This window comes from Lathyrus oleraceus, chromosome 2 (genome assembly GCF_024323335.1).
Source record: "Lathyrus oleraceus cultivar Zhongwan6 chromosome 2, CAAS_Psat_ZW6_1.0, whole genome shotgun sequence".
Taxonomy (NCBI): Eukaryota; Viridiplantae; Streptophyta; class Magnoliopsida; order Fabales; family Fabaceae; genus Lathyrus; species Lathyrus oleraceus.
In genome coordinates this window covers 192,771,894-192,790,009 of record NC_066580.1, presented here as the reverse complement: position 1 = coordinate 192,790,009, position 18,116 = coordinate 192,771,894, and the positions used below count along the sequence as shown (strand labels likewise).

At 37.3% G+C, this 18,116-nt stretch overlaps 1 long non-coding RNA gene and 1 other non-coding gene across 2 annotated transcripts; both read right to left on the bottom strand.

Moving 5' to 3' along the window:
* Positions 1 to 4,457: 4,457 nt before the first annotated feature.
* Positions 4,458 to 4,564, bottom strand: LOC127124253 (small nucleolar RNA R71). The gene has a single exon (XR_007803871.1). It is a non-coding gene; the product is annotated as a small nucleolar RNA R71 (small nucleolar RNA).
* A 10,163-nt stretch (positions 4,565 to 14,727) lies between these two features.
* Positions 14,728 to 17,215, bottom strand: LOC127118839 (uncharacterized). Its single transcript, XR_007802384.1, has 3 exons — positions 15,637 to 17,215; positions 15,500 to 15,560; positions 14,728 to 15,082 (listed from the first exon to the last, which is right to left on the bottom strand). It is a non-coding gene; the product is annotated as an uncharacterized LOC127118839 (long non-coding RNA).
* Positions 17,216 to 18,116: the final 901 nt, after the last annotated feature.

Here is an 18,116-nt window from a genome sequence, read left to right as displayed (position 1 = left end):
CCTCTTTAGAAAAATATCCGGTGTGGAAACCGACAATTGGGATGTACTACTTGCTTCCCACATACACAACCCAACCATCCGGTATTTTATCCGCATTCTGCAAAACACCATTTTCGGTCCACCCAACAATAGCAAAGTCAATGCCAAGGAATTATTCTTCCTCCACTGCGTCTTTGCAATGGATACACAGGTAAACGTCGCTTCTTTCTTATTTCACCATATCCGCACCCTGTGTGCTAGAGGCCGCCAACCTTTCGTGATTGGAGGATTAATAACCTCCATAGCACTTGGCTTAAATCTAGGGGACCGACTTCAAAATTTACAAGCTCTCCCACCCCTATTTATGGATATAAGCTATTGTCGCTCCAACCGCTTAATCAAAAATAGGGTAGGCGGAAGGTATTATCTTATGGTGAATAACCAAGAAGTCCCAAGCGTTGTTTTACCCAACATTGCCCTCACAGATGTCACCAACCCCGACTGATTCATCTACGACCTTAATGCTCCCGAAGCTACCGAGCCTACACAAGCAAACCCGGCCCCGAACGAGTTTGAAGAAATGGAGCAAGGTGATCAAGGTCTTGAACAACAGTCAGCCCCGCTTAACCCTTCCGATAATGCAACCGGTCCATCCTCCCGACGTCGTCGAAGAAGAAGGCCAGCAACTAATGATGACATCATGAATGCTATTGATACCATGCATGCGCAGAATACCGAAGTGATGCAACTGATACGCCAGATGCAACAACAACAGGAAGCGAGGAATGCAATAACCGACCAGCGGTTCACTGATTTGCTCAACAGGTTTGATGACTTGGAAGTTCGTCAACGATCACCGGGCCCGAGAACAAGAGGACGTCGGCAAAATTAAGCATATTTATCTATTTATTTCCTTTCTTTTCGCTTTTCTCTAAAAACATTGGGGACAATGTTTCATTTAAGTGTGGGGGGGAAAAACTTTGTTTCATTTATGATTACTCCTCTTTCAACATTTCTTTTTCAAGTATGTATTTCCCTTTTCATTGTTATTTCCCTTTCATTTAAATGTTTATCTATATAAATATATATATATATATATATATATATATATATTATATATATATATATATATATATATATATATATATATATATATATATATATATATATATATATATATATATATATATATATATATTTATTTTAAAGTTAAGTCCCTAGTGTGAAAAAATTTTATTATCTATTCCCCTCAATTTTCTTGAGCCATAACAAAAATTCAACACACTCGATAAGTATAAAGGTTGCCTATTTTATCAAACTTGAGTAAAATTAAGACAAAAATTATTACCGCCCCAACGCTCTAAAAACCTCAACATGTTATATCATAAAAGTCCCTATTATACCAATCCCTTGAACTTTTAGTTTTATAGTAACCCCGAGTAGTTTATACGAGAAGTCGGCACCATCTTAATAGCAAACTACGTGGAGAGCCGATGAATATAAGTGAATGATTCCCAAGACAATATATTAGAAAAAATCAGGAAATGCACTAATTAAGTTAGGTGATCCTTACCCGATCATTTAATCCAAAGGTTGCGAATCCTACAAAAACATTGTATGAACGATCCATTGTGGGTTGGTTCAGCGGTTTCTGGTGCTGAACTTGGTAGGGAGGACTACGGTCCGATCCCCCGCAATCTGCAATGGACTAAATGACGAAGTTATCCAACTTGTGTACCAGAACTTCAAGCTAAAAAGGGAATCAGAATCACTAATCGGTTACTCCACTATGTGCGCGAAAAGATAAAGGGCTTAATGTGATTTCGCTAGAATGAAAACGGGTGAAATAAGAGTAAAGGAACTAGGATAGCTATAATAGCGTGACTCGAACTGGTTTGCATAAGGTGGGGTTATCTGAGGTTGTAACGGTAGTTGTTGATGTTAAGATTAAGCTCAGGCCATTTCTAATTGAGATTTACTTGCAACCTAGCGCGAATTGATGTGTGTTTAGAAATTTCATCTAGCTAATATTTTAAAACGATTTCTATACTGTATCTTGCTTGAGGACAAGCAAAAGTCTAAGTATGGGGGAGTTTGATAACATGAAATAATATCACATTTTTGGACTCGATTTAATTAAATTATATTATTATTTGTTTCGATTTATTTTATATTATTCGATATTACTTGGTATTTTCCTTCTATTTATTCCAGGCAACATTATTTGAAGCATACATGAAAAAGAAGAAAAGGAGGTGCAAAAAGATGATAAGAAGCAATTTGCACTAAAGCCCAGCCCACAACTATCAACTAGAAGCGCTGAAGCTGTGACGACCGCCACACAAGGTGTGACGAGCGTCACGCCCCCCTGCTTTGTGTTACGAACGTGACACATGGTGTGACGAACGTCACACCCCCATTCCTATATTTTTGGGTTTGACGCGTAACAGAAGCACGTTCATCCTGCTTTTTCGCTTGACCAGTAGACTCGTTGAAACTTGCTGGATGGAAGAAACGGTCACTTGATGGATTGATATAAAGAGGACCAATTGTGGAACCCTGCTGCTCTCGCTCAAATTTTCCAGTTTTCGGCACAGCATTATTTTTATTGTTTTTCTTATTTTCCAACACTCTACTTACCTAGCAATTTTTATTTCCTTTTCTTTTCCAGCAAATTTTGAAGCATTCAATTAATTTTCTCACAATAGTTTCTACACCGGAAACTATTGTGTAATTTTTACTAGATCTAACCTTACGTTAGATCATAGTATTTTATTCCTTCGTTTTTATTTTCTTGTCCGATCGAAGATTGTAAGAACAAATCCAACCGGTTTGTGGTGGAGAGTTCAAGCATCGAAGCTAGGAATAATCAAGACTTCTATTAATTTTACAGGTTCTTTAATTTTATTGTTTAAATTAATATATGCTCTGCACTGCTATTTATTTATATTGTCTGTCCGATATGGCTGTATGTAAGCATAATTATTATTTAGGCTTGTTTAGCATGTCTGGCTAAATAAACTTAGATATCGGTATGTAAAGTAAGCGGAATGAAGGAATCAAAACTAAGTTGGTTTAATTTTGTTTAAAAACATAATAACTCTTTTTATGGTCTCAATTTACAGAGTTAATACCAAGGTTTTTGTACGAGAGTAAAAGACATAAAGAAGTTAAATCAATAGAACGACGGTTTGAGCTTTTAACTGGACAGTGTAAATTGGACATTAATTTTAAATCAGGGCGAAAGCAATTTTTAGAGTTAATTAAGATCTAATCATTTTCAAAAAGTATTTTTAAAGGTTAAATGTGAGGACGAGAGTTAAGCATTTAAGTTTAATTATATAATCTAAGTCAACAGAGCGAGAGTTTGAGACAAGGGTGTTTAAATGGTTAGCATTTTCTTAAAAAGAGTTTCTATAGATTCTATTGTTTTCAAAAAGTGATTTTGGACTTAACTAATTAGTGACAGCGCATGTTAATATAAAGTCATAGTCTATTCAACAGAGCGAGAGTTTGAGAAAAGGCTTTTAACTCAATAGTGTCTACTGAAAAGATTTACTTTAAAACTACGAAACCAACAAAGATTTGATTCCCTAATTACGACGAACTGCATACCGATATCCGCTTATTTGATATTTAATCTAGATCTTATTTTAGTTTTATTTTTTTCCCTAATCAACAAAGTATCATCTGCCTTAGCTTTACGAAGTAACCTTAGAAAACGGTATATCGATTCATAAGTCCCTGTGGGATCGATATCTTTTATTACTACGCGATTAGACTGTGCACTTGCAGTTAATACCCCAATAGACTCATAAAGTCGCGATCAAGTTTTTGGCGCCGTTGCCGGGGACTTTTATTTAGTCGATATCGTAACTCTTCCGTTACGCTGTAGAGACTAAGGCAATTTTTATTCCTTTCTTTCGTTGATTTGTATACCACATACTCGCTCACAAGGCGAACCTTATTACTTACGAATCAACGACGTTGAACGATATCTCTGAGTCTTACGACGAATTCGGGAGTATCGTGCTGCAAACAATCTTCCGCCAATCAAAATTCCTGATCTCAAAAATCTTCTTCCTTCGCCGATACCCGATATGGCAGAACCAGCTCGTGCTCTTCGAGATTACGCCGCTCCATCGCAAGACGAGCCGCATTCGAGTATTGCTCTACCCGCAATCGAAGCAAACAACTTCGAACTTAAACCTTCTCTGTTACAGGCAGTGCAACAGAATCAATTCTCTGGAAATCCTACCGAGGATCCAAACTTTCATTTATCCGTATTTGTTCAATACGCTGATACTGTTAAAGCTAATGGTGTCACTTCAGAGGCAATTAGACTTCGTCTTTTTCCTTTCTCGTTAAGAGATAAAGCTAGAAGATGGCTTCAGTCTCTTCCTTCCAACTCAGTCACCACATGGAATGAGTTGAAGAAAGTCTTTCTTGCCCGATATTTTCCTCCAAGCAAAACAGTTATGTTAAGAGCCCAGATAAATGGATTTAAACAGAAAGATAACGAGTCTCTTTTCGAAGCCTGGGAAAGATACAAAGACATGATGAGACTTTGTCCACACCATGGTTTAGAGGACTGGTTAGTAATTCATACCTTCTATAATGGTCTCTTATACAACACAAGATTAACAATAGACGCCGCCGCAGGTGGTGCGCTTATGGATAAACCTTACGCTGACGCTTATCAACTTATCGAAAGCATGGCCCAAAACCATTATCAGTGGGGAAGCGACCAAACAATGGTAGAAAAACCTCAAACGAAAAGTGGCATGTACGAGATAAGTAGCCTTGATCATGTTAATGCAAAAGTGGATGCTCTTGCCCAGAAAATTAAAAGTTTAAATGTATCACCTCCAGCCGTCGTGGTTGCCGTGACTCAAAATTGCGAAGTCTGTGGAATCCAAGGTCACACTCCTACAGATTGTCAACTCCTAACAGGAATCCAAGCAGAGCAGGTGAACTACGCACAAGGAAATCCTTACTCGCATACCTATAACTCAAACTAGAAGAACCATCCTAATTTTTAATATAAGAGCAACAATGCCTTATACGCACCAGGACAAGCTCCCAATCAAGCCCCAGCTATACCACCTGGATATCAAAAGCCGACCCCATCTACACCTAACAATAACGTTCCTAGGAAATGTGAGGACGAGAGTTAAGCATTTAAGTTTAATTATATAATCTAAGTCAACAGAGCGAGAGTTTGAGACAAGGGTGTTTAAATGGTTAGCATTTTCTTAAAAAGAGTTTCTATAGATTCTATTGTTTTCAAAAAGTGATTTTGGACTTAACTAATTAGTGACAGCGCATGTTAATATAAAGTCATAGTCTATTCAACAGAGCGAGAGTTTGAGAAAAGGCTTTTAACTCAATAGTGTTTACTGAAAAGATTTACTTTAAAACTACGAAACCAACGAAAGTTTGATTCCCTAATTACGACGAACTGCATACCGATATCCGCTTATTTGATATTTAATCTAGATCTTATTTTAGTTTTATTTTTTTCCCTAATCAACAAAGTATCATCTGCCTTATCTTTACGAAGTAACCTTAGTATCATCTGCCTTAGCTTTGAGAAAGGTTCCTTCATCAAAGTTGTATATATTTCAAACCTATTAAATTTGATCACAATTTGACCTCATTTGTATTTGGCATGAAGGAGTTATTCATTTTAGAAGTTGAGGAAAATCACTTGTTCAATGGTATTGGCCCAAAATGACCTATAATGTTTCCTCTTGGAATATGCATTTGCAAGTTGAATTTGAACTTCCTCCGAACCTAAAAGTTGAAGTAGACATATTGAATTTGATAATTCAATTTGAATGGATTTCATATCATAAAGATTGAGCAAGTTATGGTCTTGGAAAGTTGACCTCTAAACTAGGGTTCAGACAAAATGACATATAACCTTTCATCATAAAAATGGACTTTCCAAGCAAAAATAGCTCTTGACTTCAACATAAAAGTTGTTTGGAATGTAATTTTAAGTAATGTTTCACTTGGAATCATTTTCATATTACAAAACATTGTAGGAGATAGGGTCTAGGGAACCCCAGTTTTGACCAGTTGACTTTCTCTGATCAACCACCATGAACTATCTTGCTAGCTTGACATTCTATTGACTTTTGGGACTCATGGAGGATCATATATGCATAAGATGATGAAATATGAAGTATACTTTTAAATATTTGATCAATTGTTGAAGAAACTTATTGAAGAAGTCACACAAGATACACAGATGAATTAGGATTTCCAAGGCAAACAAACTCCAAACTCTTGATGATTTCTTGATCAAGATAACATGTGAAGATCATGGGGGTCCATATATGATACTTAGAGTCAATGTGAACCATTTCTTGATTGCACTCCTTGCATTAAGGGTCTTAAAGCCTAGATATGAGCTTGATAAAGCATGGGTGAGCATACACATTACCTACAAAAGCAACAAACTATACATTGACATATTTTTGGTTTTTTGGTTAGTAAACAAAGAAAAATGAAGTATGATACAATCAAATGTGCTTGGTGATCTCTTCCAATGCAAACCCAATGGATGAGGGGTAAGAAGGATGCCAAGGTGTGATCGCAATGTCAATGCATATGATGAGATAGCCGTGAGGGATCTTAGGGTGAAAATTGGGGTCTTGTAGTTGCCCCTATTTAAGGACATTCTAGCTGAGGAGATGAAGGTTAAAATCTTTGTATCGACTTAGTAGAATGGACTTAAATAACAATAATAGAAACAAATTTTGGTCCCTAAGAGACCTCATGATGCATATGATATGAAATGTTTAAAATAATATTTGTGGGGAAAATGTTGCCACAAAGGAAAAGAATCCGGAGAGAGTGAAAGTCCGCAGGAGCATAATGCATTCCGTAAGGAAAACTCACTGGAGAGACAGAGACTCTTGGGGATAAAAAGTTATGCGTAGGCCAGGCTACGACTTAAAACTGCAGGTGGGACACAAGGGATTCCATGAAAAAAAAATCAATGGAAGGACTCAACCAGGGATAAAGGGGAAAATCTGCAGGGGAAACGGGTAAATCAGGACAAAACTGATATACTCGATCCAAACAAGGGACAATGATTTCACTGAGGAAATATACACTCAAACTCAACTGGGGAAGAAATGAACTTCAACACAGGAGTGACAAAAACATATCATTTATTATCGGTTACTGGGTAAGGAGATAATATAATCCGACAGAGAGGACATCCGTTACCGGTTAGGGTAAACATATCAAGAATGACTTGTTGAGGAACACATGAGGTGTATTCATTACCGGTTACTGGGTAAGAACAACTTGCTGAGGAAAAGCCAAATAGGATTTACAACTATCGGTTACTGGGCATAAAACCAAAGAGAGAGAATATATGTCACTGGTTAAAGTGAAAATATCAAGGATAAGCTCAAAGGGGAGAATATTCATCATCATTTAAGATGAACATATCAAGGATAGGTTGTCGTGGAAAAGTAGGAATTACATCTATCAGTTACTGGATAGAACACCAAAAAGAGAATATCCGTCACCGGTTAGGATGAACATATCAAGGATAAACTCAGAGGGGAGAAATAGGAATTATATTTATCTGTTACTGGACAGAATACCAAAAAAGAGGAGGAAACCCGTCATCGGTTAAGATGAATATATCAAGGATTGACCCTCTGGGGAATGGAAAATAGGGATTACAACTACCTTTTACTGGGCAGAAAACCACAAAGAGAATATCCGTCATCGATTAGGATGAACATATCAAGGATAAACTCAAAAGGAAAGAATATTCCTCATCGGTTAAGATGAACATATCAAGGATAGACTACTTGGGGAAATGTAAAACGAATCCACTAGGAAAAACAAGAGGAAGTAGATTACTGTTACCGAGTATTGGGCAAGAGTAAGGCACTCGCAAATTGAGAATAATATTACTAGTTACTGGGTAATAGACTCTCAGGGGACCAAAAACATCGATCTAGGTAAGAGCTAGAAGGAAACGGTCAAATAAGGACTCGACCCGGTGAGGATATAACTCAAGGGGAGTGGTTCCATCCAGATAATCGACTGGGGAGGAAACTGAAATAATAATCATCCATGAGGAAATAACTCAGTGGGGAATGAGAAAGGTTAAAATCTTTCTACTTAAGGGGATGACATTGCACAATTGAGGGAGGACAGACACACCAAATCTGCGTGGGGGAAAGGATACTAAAATAGCAGAGGATCAGAAAAAATAATGAATCACAAAGTGCAATAATAATGCAATAATGAAATATATCAATGTATATGTATTTGTATATGTATATGATGATTATGCTGACAAAGCAATCACAAAGGATACAAATGTCACTGATCTGAATCATCGTTATAACACTCGTCTAATCTCGACAGGATGGAGGCATCAACTGGAGAAAAGAGTTGGGGGTGGATATAAACCATCCATCTCAAAGGTTCGACCCTGGCTGAGGAAAGGGAACAAATCCGCTGAGGATTTGAACCATCAACTCTACGGGGAATTTTAGATCAACACCATGTCGAATGCGAGACAACCTCGCAGGAGATACTACCAAAACTGCTCAAGAATTAGTGTCGGGAGGGGGGGGGGGGGATCAGGAGTGAAATCCGCTGGCGAACTGAGGGGAAATGAAATCTTGAGTTGGAACTATGCAAACTGCTGAGAATAAGTGATTACAAATCATCTAGGGAAACGATCTCAAACTCAGTTGGGGAGGCTAACTTGCTAAACTAACTGCTTGGGGAAGACCAACAATGCTTCGCATTTTGGGATCCACATATTCTCATACTGCTGTTGATATTCCTTACTGAAATCGATTGATTAAAAGTAATTTCTTTTATTTTCAGAAAAATGATTTTGATTTTAAATTTAATTTCAAAAATGATCATTATAAAATTTAATTCTATTTGGCTGAAAGATAAATAAGAGTAGAAACAATTGGATAAAAAGCTCAACTTTATTTAATAGAATGGTAGTCTGTAAATGACAAGACTCCATAGATCTTTATAGAAGTTGAAAAAATGGTAATTTACATGGAAAATGGCTACATTGAATACAATGATCGCTAATCCTTCTACCAACTTCAATTTTCACTATGCTTTTGGCTTCGGTTGAGAGTGACGAATCAAAATCAAGTGACGTGCTCAAGAATGTCTTCAAGACTGAAGGTCTACCGAATGTAGTTACTTTCCATAATCCCTAATTTTTGCATAAATTTCCCCAATGTGAGGTACTCAATCTATCAGGACAAAATTTCTGTTTTATTTCTCTAACTTTTTCCTAGAGCGTCCTTTCGGGTTTTCAATCCACCGAGACGCTCATTTTTGCCTAAGTCGCCCTTTTGGGTTTTCAACTTAGCGAGTTGTTCTTTTCTTTTTAGGCAAAGTATTTCTTAACTACATCGGCATTTACAGGACGCGTGAACTCTTCACCAACCATAGTTGTAAGAATCAAAGTGCCTCCTGAAAAGGCTCTCTTAACAACATATGGGCCTTCATAATTTGGAGTCCATTTGCCCCTAGCATCAGGTTTAAAAGATAGAATCTTCTCGAGTACAAGGTCGCTTCTCTGAATACACGAGGCTTGACCTTCTTATCGAAAGCTTTCTTCATTCTCTACTGGTACAACTGACCATGGCACATGGCAGTCAACCTTTTCTCTTCAATCAAATTCAGCTGACCATATCTGGTCTGACACCATTCATCTTTAGTCAACTTGGCTTCCATCAAGACACGCAATGATGGGATCTCAACCTCTACCGGGAGCACAACTTTCATGCCATAAACAAGTGAGAAAGGGGTTGCCTCTGTTGAAGTGCAGATGGATGTACAATATCCACGCAAAGCAAATGGGAGCATCTCATGTCAATCTTTATACGTCGCAACCATCTTCTAAATGATTCTCTTGATGTTCTTGTTTGCAGCTTCAACAACCCCATTCATCTTGGGTATGTATGGAGAAGAATTATGATGTGCAATCTTGATGTCTTTATAAAGAGCTTCCACCATGTTATTGTTCAAGTTCGATCCATTATCAGTAATGATCTTACTCGGCACACCATAACAACATATAATCTGATTCTTGATAAACCTCACAATAACTTGCTTGGTCACAATCGCATATGATGCCGCTTCAACCCACTTTGTGAAGTAGTCAATAGCCACCAGAATGAAACGACGTCCGTTTGAAGCTTTGGGTTCAATCATGACAATCATATCAATTCCCCACATGGAGAAGGGCCATGGAGAGGAAATGACATTCAACAGCGTTGGAGGAACATGAATCTTGTCTGCGTAAATTTGGCACTTATGGCATTTTTTCACAAACTTGCAACAGTCAGATTTCATTATCAGCCAATAGTAATCTGATCTTAACACCTTCATGGACTTCAGTCATCAATAAGTTTGCTTCGTGTCTATCCACGCATCTGAGTAGAATCATATCGAAGTTTCTCTTGTACAACACATCACCATTCAGGTAGAAGTTACCAGCTAATCTCCTCGAGGTCTTCTTATCTTTCAAAGATGCCCCAGACGGGCAAATCTGACTTTGGAGAAAACACTTGATATCAAAATCGAAGAGATGAAAATTCTAAAAATTCACCTTCAATGGAGCTTCAGATTGGCATGATCTTGCTTTCAGTTATGCTTGGCCTTACTTCACATGCTTAATGAAGGTGAAATGGATCAAGGATAAGTATGGACTCTTGGAGTTTCAATCTCAAACCAGATGGAGAATTGAAACTCGATTTTCAAAGAAAATCCTCAAGTTTATCCTTCAATGGTGAGGGTTTGGGGTTGCAGATTCAAAGCTTGGGCATGAGGTCCTTAATTATGAGCAATGATGGTCTTATTTATAGCCAAGGATATTAATTTCCACACACTTCCAATTTTGGCAAAATTTCAAAATTCCCTTTGCAAGGTTGCATGGGCGTGTGCTAGGCCCATTAAATGATGTGTTCTGGTCCAAAAATAAGTGTGCATCATGCTAAATTCATGTTGGAAGGCCATGCAATTGTGTATGAAAAATGGGAGTGGAAAACATCCAAATGGTCCTTCAACTTGCCCCCATGAGCAAGTCCTTCATACTTTGGACAAATGAGGTGATGTTGGACTTTTTGGAAGGGTGAGATAAAGGGGAACAACTTTCATGTTGAACACGTTTCCATTTGAAGGTTGAATCATGATGAATTTTGAGGTGGAAGTTTGGGGAATCAAACATATAAGAAAATTTTCTAAGTCCCAAGTCAAATGTTCACTTCTTCCACCTTGAGTAGCTTTTTCTATGGACTTCAAATGAGAAAGGTTCCTTCATCAAAGTTGTAGCTTTGTAAAACCTATTCAATTTGGTAACAAATTTGACCTCATTTGGATTCGGCATGAAGGACTTATGCAATGGACTAAATGACGAAGTTATCCATTGTGGGTTGGTTTAGCGGTTTCTGGTGCTGAACTTGGTAGGGCGGACTACGGTCCGATCCCCCGCAATCTGCAATGGACTAAATGACGAAGTTATCCAACTTGTGTACCAGAACTTCAAGCTAAAAAGGGAATCAGAATCACTAATCGGTTACTCCACTATGTGCGCGAAAAGATAAAGGGCTTAATGTGATTTCGCTAGAATGAAAACGGGTGAAATAAGAGTAAAGGAACTAGGATAGCTATAATAGCGTGACTCGAACTGGTTTGCATAAGGTGGGGTTATCTGAGGTTGTAACGGTAGTTGTTGATGTTAAGATTAAGCTCAGGCCATTTCTAATTGAGATTTACTTGAAACCTAGCGCGAATTGATGTGTGTTTAGAAATTTCATCTGGCTAATATTTTAAAACGATTTCTATATTGTATCTTGCTTGAGGACAAGCAAAAGTCTAAGTATGGGGGAGTTTGATAACATGAAATAATATCACATTTTTGGACTCGATTTAATTAAATTATATTATTATTTGTTTCGATTTATTTTATATTATTCGATATTACTTGGTATTTTCCTTCTATTTATTCCAGGCAACATTATTTGAAGCATACGTGAAAAAGAAGAAAAGGAGGTGCAAAAAGATGATAAGAAGCAATTTGCACTAAAGCCCAGCCCACAACTATCAACTAGAAGCGCTGAAGCTGTGACGACCGCCACACAAGGTGTGACGAGCGTCACGCCCCCCTGCTTTGTGTTACGAACGTGACACATGGTGTGACGAACGTCACACCCCCATTCCTATATTTTTGGGTTTGACGCGTAACAGAAGCACGTTCATCCTGCTTTTTCGCTTGACCAGTAGACTCGTTGAAACTTGCTGGATGGAAGAAACGGTCACTTGATGGATTGATATAAAGAGGACCAATTGTGGAACCCTGCTGCTCTCGCTCAAATTTTCCAGTTTTCGGCACAGCATTATTTTTATTGTTTTTCTTATTTTCCAACACTCTACTTACCTAGCAATTTTAATTTCCTTTTCTTTTCCAGCAAATTTTGAAGCATTCAATTAATTTTCTCACAATAGTTTCTACACCGGAAACTATTGTGTAATTTTTACTGGATCTAACCTTACGTTAGATCATAGTATTTTATTCCTTCGTTTTTATTTTCTTGTCCGATCGAAGATTGTAAGAACAAATCCAACCGGTTTGTGGTGGAGAGTTCAAGCATCGAAGCTAGGAATAATCAAGACTTCTATTAATTTTACAGGTTCTTTAATTTTATTGTTTAAATTAATATATGCTCTGCACTGCTATTTATTTATACTGTCTGTCCGATATGGCTGTATGTAAGCATAATTATTATTTAGGCTTGTTTAGCATGTCTGGCTAAATAAACTTAGATATCGGTATGTAAAGTAAGCGGAATGAAGGAATCAAAACTAAGTTGGTTTAATTTTGTTTAAAAACATAATCACTCTTTTTATGGTCTCAATTTACAGAGTTAATACCAAGGTTTTTGTACGAGAGTAAAAGACATAAAGAAGTTAAAATCAATAGAACGACGGTTTGAGCTTTTAACTGGACAGTGTAAATTGGACATTAATTTTAAATCAGGGCGAAAGCAATTTTTAGAGTTAATTAAATTCTAATCATTTTCAAAAAGTATTTTTAAAGGTTAAATGTGAGGACGAGAGTTAAGCATTTAAGTTTAATTATATAATCTAAGTCAACAGAGCGAGAGTTTGAGACAAGGGTGTTTAAATGGTTAGCATTTTCTTAAAAAGAGTTTCTATAGATTCTATTGTTTTCAAAAAGTGATTTTGGACTTAACTAATTAGTGACAGCGCATGTTAATATAAAGTCATAGTCTATTCAACAGAGCGAGAGTTTGAGAAAAGGCTTTTAACTCAATAGTGTCTACTGAAAAGATTTACTTTAAAACTACGAAACCAACGAAGATTTGATTCCCTAATTACGACGAACTGCATACCGATATCCGCTTATTTGATATTTAATCTAGATCTTATTTTAGTTTTATTTTTTTTCCCTAATCAACAAAGTATCATCTGCCTTAGCTTTACGAAGTAACCTTAGAAAACGGTATATCGATTCATAAGTCCCTGTGGGATCGATATCTTTTATTACTACGCGATTAGACTGTGCACTTGCAGTTAATACCCCAATAGACTCATAAAGTCACGATCAACAAGCATCATAGATTCTAGGTTCATGGCTAATGAAAATCAGGGTCAGAGCTTGAAGAATGTGGTACTAATCATCATGAGGGTTGAAACCCTAATTGATTGATTCTTTGGGACTTTGACCCTTTAAGTTTATATATCTAGGCATCTGTCATACCCCAAAATTCACCCTACCCTTCACAATAATCATATAGGTCACTAATCCTAACCATTTGCATATCATTAAGTATTCATTTCATTTGCACAAGCATGGTTCAACACAAGGGGACGAGTGACTTGGATTCATGGTTTTGGGGTTACACCTAGTGGATGCTAGGGTTCCTCGGCAACTTGGGGAGGAACCCTAATCAAACCCTAACATGAAGATAACTCTTGATGCCTGAATAATACACCCATATTTGGGGTGTCAACTGTGGATTCTTGAGGAAGTAAAACCCTAGTTTGGTGATTCATATGCCCCTAAACCCTAGTCATGTCCAATACCCAATTGTGTGGCCTCTTAAACCTAATTTCAATTGGTCCATCATCATTCATGGTGCTTGATTCCCTTGCTTGGTTGGATTGCATTCAACAAATTCTTGTTCCTGGTTCATTCATGTTGGGTTCTTGGTTGTGTTCTCTTCACTTTGCTCATCCCAATTAATTCTAGTATAAGTTCTTAGGATCACTTCTTTCATTTGCTCCCTTTCCTCCCATAGCCTTTCATGTAGACCACACTCATACTTAGTGTCTAGTTCAGGGTTTATTTAAGTCTATTTCAGTTGGTTGCTCTCACCCAAACCCCTTACCACGCCTTTAGGTTTGGTCTATGTTAAGTCCTAGTTCATGACACATATTGATCCTTTCTAAGGCCTTTGTTTCATGCTTATCATTGATCATTCAAGTCACAACCTTGATCGTCATTCATGTTTTTGAATTTCAAGGCCATTTCAGTCGATGTTATCCTTTTCCATTCATGTTCAGGCTATCGTTGAAGTACAAGTCAAACCTATTCATTTAAGAGTTCAAGTGAATATAAGATTCATGTTCAAATCCACAAAGTCATTCATTTCAATCTTTTTCTCAAGCATGTCCATACAATGATTGTCATACAAGATTCCATATCCAAACTTACTTCATTCATGAATATCAATTTCCATTACAAAGGATAAAATGTTCATTACACAAAAAAAAGAAAAGAGAAGAACAAAATATACACAAAATTTGAAGTGTTGACCAAGGTTGACTTTGGTCAACGGTTGACTTTTTGGTCAACAATTGACTTTTTGGTCAACTTTTACCAAAGTCAACCTCATCCCAAAAAACCCTAAATCCCTAATCTCTGATTATAATCCTAAGTTTCGAATCCTATTTTGATCTTTGGTTTGGCTTTTGTACATGTAGCTTCTAGATCCCATTTTAATGCCATACTCCAAGCCTTTGCTTAACCATGTTTGTTCACCCATCCAACCATGACCTACAAATGATAAACAACAACACATGAATAAATTCATAACACAATGATACCATCACAGTCCATAATGAATGAGGGAATGATAAAGCAAGTCAGAATTAAAACATGTTTGAAACAGACCAGAACTTTCTAATTTCATGACCATGTGGTTGCACCTTGCTTGCAATGAAAAACCACAACAATGAACCACAAATTTACAATCAACCACAAGTCTAAATCAGAGCAGAACCATAGGCAGTACAAAGAATCAACATGTTAGTGCAAGACTTGCATACAACCTGCCTGTATCAAACTTTTTGCAAAACCTGAGCTATGTCCAACATAAAGCAATGTCCAAGGCCATCATCACATACCAGAACATGAACCTGCAACATAACAATAGTAGAATACAAGGAGTTGTTGGCAGAATAGGTCCATTACCATGATGTAGCAGCAGAATTCAGTATGCCAAGCATTTGGATCAAATCCTAAAATGAGCAAACTGGCAGCAATGAAAATGAAGTATCATAAACTAAGGTCAATAAGAAAAACATCCTACTACAGTACTACAAGATTACCTGCTGCAAGCCAACCCTTCACCCCCTAACCATCATTATGAGCACCTTGTTGTAGCAAGCCATGAACTGACTTTGCCTGCAGTCTTGTCACTATCACCACTTGACCAAGATCAATTACACAACCTGCACAAACTTCCAGCAAACCAGCCAGACCATGAAGAAAAGCACACATGAAATAGCAATTCAGGAGTGCAATGAAATAATATAATCATTTATAACAGGAAGCTATGCAAACCATTATGGAAAATCCAATATTCCCATCACCAAGCCAAGGCATTGTAGCGCTACACTGTAATGTTGATTATTAAACCTACTTCCAAGAGCTGGTTCCCTACTGCCAGAAACTAGCAGATGGGCATGAGCCAAAAGACACATATGCCACAAACCCTACCATGCCAAGACAGTTCCAAAGAAGACAACAGGGAGACAAACTATGAATAAATAAGGGCAGTGTTATAGTGTAAAACATGCCAATGTAGGACTTGCAATTCAAAATGACAGTGCATACCATAATGACATAATAATAGAGTCACAGAATAACATAACACAGTGAATAAAAAACCTTGCAAAGCCCTTAAGTCAGTGGCATCTGAATTGGATACAAATTGCAAGAGTAAGCACAAGAGTGGAGAACTTGCAGAATCTAAACAAGACAGCTAAACCAATCCAAGGCAATCCAGTTTAGATATCCACAGTTGAATGGAGATTTGAAGCAAATGGATTAGAGAGTAAAATATATGCCAAATTCCACGTGATCTATTTCCACATTGAAACTTACATTTCAGAAATTCATTTTTTCCAGCTCATTCGATCTAACTAACTTTCATTCTCTAATTCCTTCCTAATCTACCCCTAATCAAGTCCTATAAAAAGCCTTTGACTCGTTCATCATTGGATTCGATAGTTGAATTTCCAGAAAAATCTTGCAACTCCTAATCATTCTCTGACCACTCAGGATACGCTCATTCCATTATTGTGAGAGCTTCAACATTTGAAGCTCTAAACGGCAGAGCTAAGAAGCACCACTCAAACTCTCAACTCTCAATTCTCAGCATCATGTTCACGCTTGGACTCAGCCAGAATTCCACAGAAGTAGAGGAGAAGATCAGAAGCAGAGAAAAAAGAATAGGAAAATAGAAGAATAAGCTCAAAGCAGAAGATGGAACTTACCACCTGAATTGGAGTAGCCACGTTCTTCTTCCACTGCCCATCCCTGTCGAAGCTCACATCGGAGGTATTTACTTCTTCCCTCGTTTCACTTTAAGCTCGTTACCGGAGCGTAGGGTTCCACCGGAGGATCATTATCCCTAAACTAATTAGATGAATTATCACGATTTCACCATTTAATTTAACCATCAAATCATGAGATTCATGGAAACTCTCATTCAATTCGGATGGTTCGTTGAGAATTAGGGAGATTTAATTTCGTATTTAGGTTTAGATCGAAGTTTTATTTTGATTGGTTTCGTTTTGGTGGAGGTAGGAGCTCCTCCACTGCCGCCGATGAGCTCCGGTGCGACGGAGGCGAGGTGTTCCGACTATGTTACGTTTGAATAGAAGGAACAGAGAGGGCGTTAGTTATTACCATGTGACGTTTCGTCTTACATTAGTACCACAAAGACATGGGCCTTTCCCCTCCCTGGGCCCATGTATTTTCCTTCACACACCACATTCCAACCTCATACCCCCCTTCTGTTCAGAGCCGAAGGCCAGTGGGGCTTGGATTGGGCCTCAACACCCAATTGCCTTCACCACATTGTTCTTCAACGCTGCACCCCCTATTCTGTTTGGGCTTTCCATCTATTTCGACTTTAGGCCCATTCTGCCTTGGTTTTTGGAGATCCATTTCACCTTATTTGTTTTAATTGTTTTGATTTTGAAAGTTCATTTGATTTTGATATTAGAATTGTTTTAATATTAGAAGTTTAATTTGATTTTTGATAATTGTTTTGGTAGTTTGATTTTATATTTGGTAATAATAGAATTTTTTTAATATTTGAATTTGATTTTGATCCTCTTGATATTTGTGTTGATTAATCCTAATTTCTAACATCTAACAATTAACTTCTAACTTTTAATTTCCGCATTTAACTTCTAACTTTTAATTTCCGCACCTAACTCCAAACATTTAATTTTTGTCATTTACTTTATTTAATTTTATTTTGCTTTATATCATATTATACATCCATATTATCACTCATCTCATCTTGAAAATGGACTTAAAATGGTAAAGACATAAAAAATGCAAAAAGAAAATAACTCCTAAGCATGGAATGGACATTGGACAATGGAATTAAGGACTTCTTATTATGACCCTTGCAATAGACCTTGGACAAGAATTTTACCCAAAAACGGAAGGAGCATTCAAGAATCAAGAAGAATTTGTAATCTTTTATTCATTTTCAAGATTAGGACACAATTGCACACACACAAGGTTTTCTCTTGGGCTACCTGACAATGAGATCTTTTATTTCTGCGCT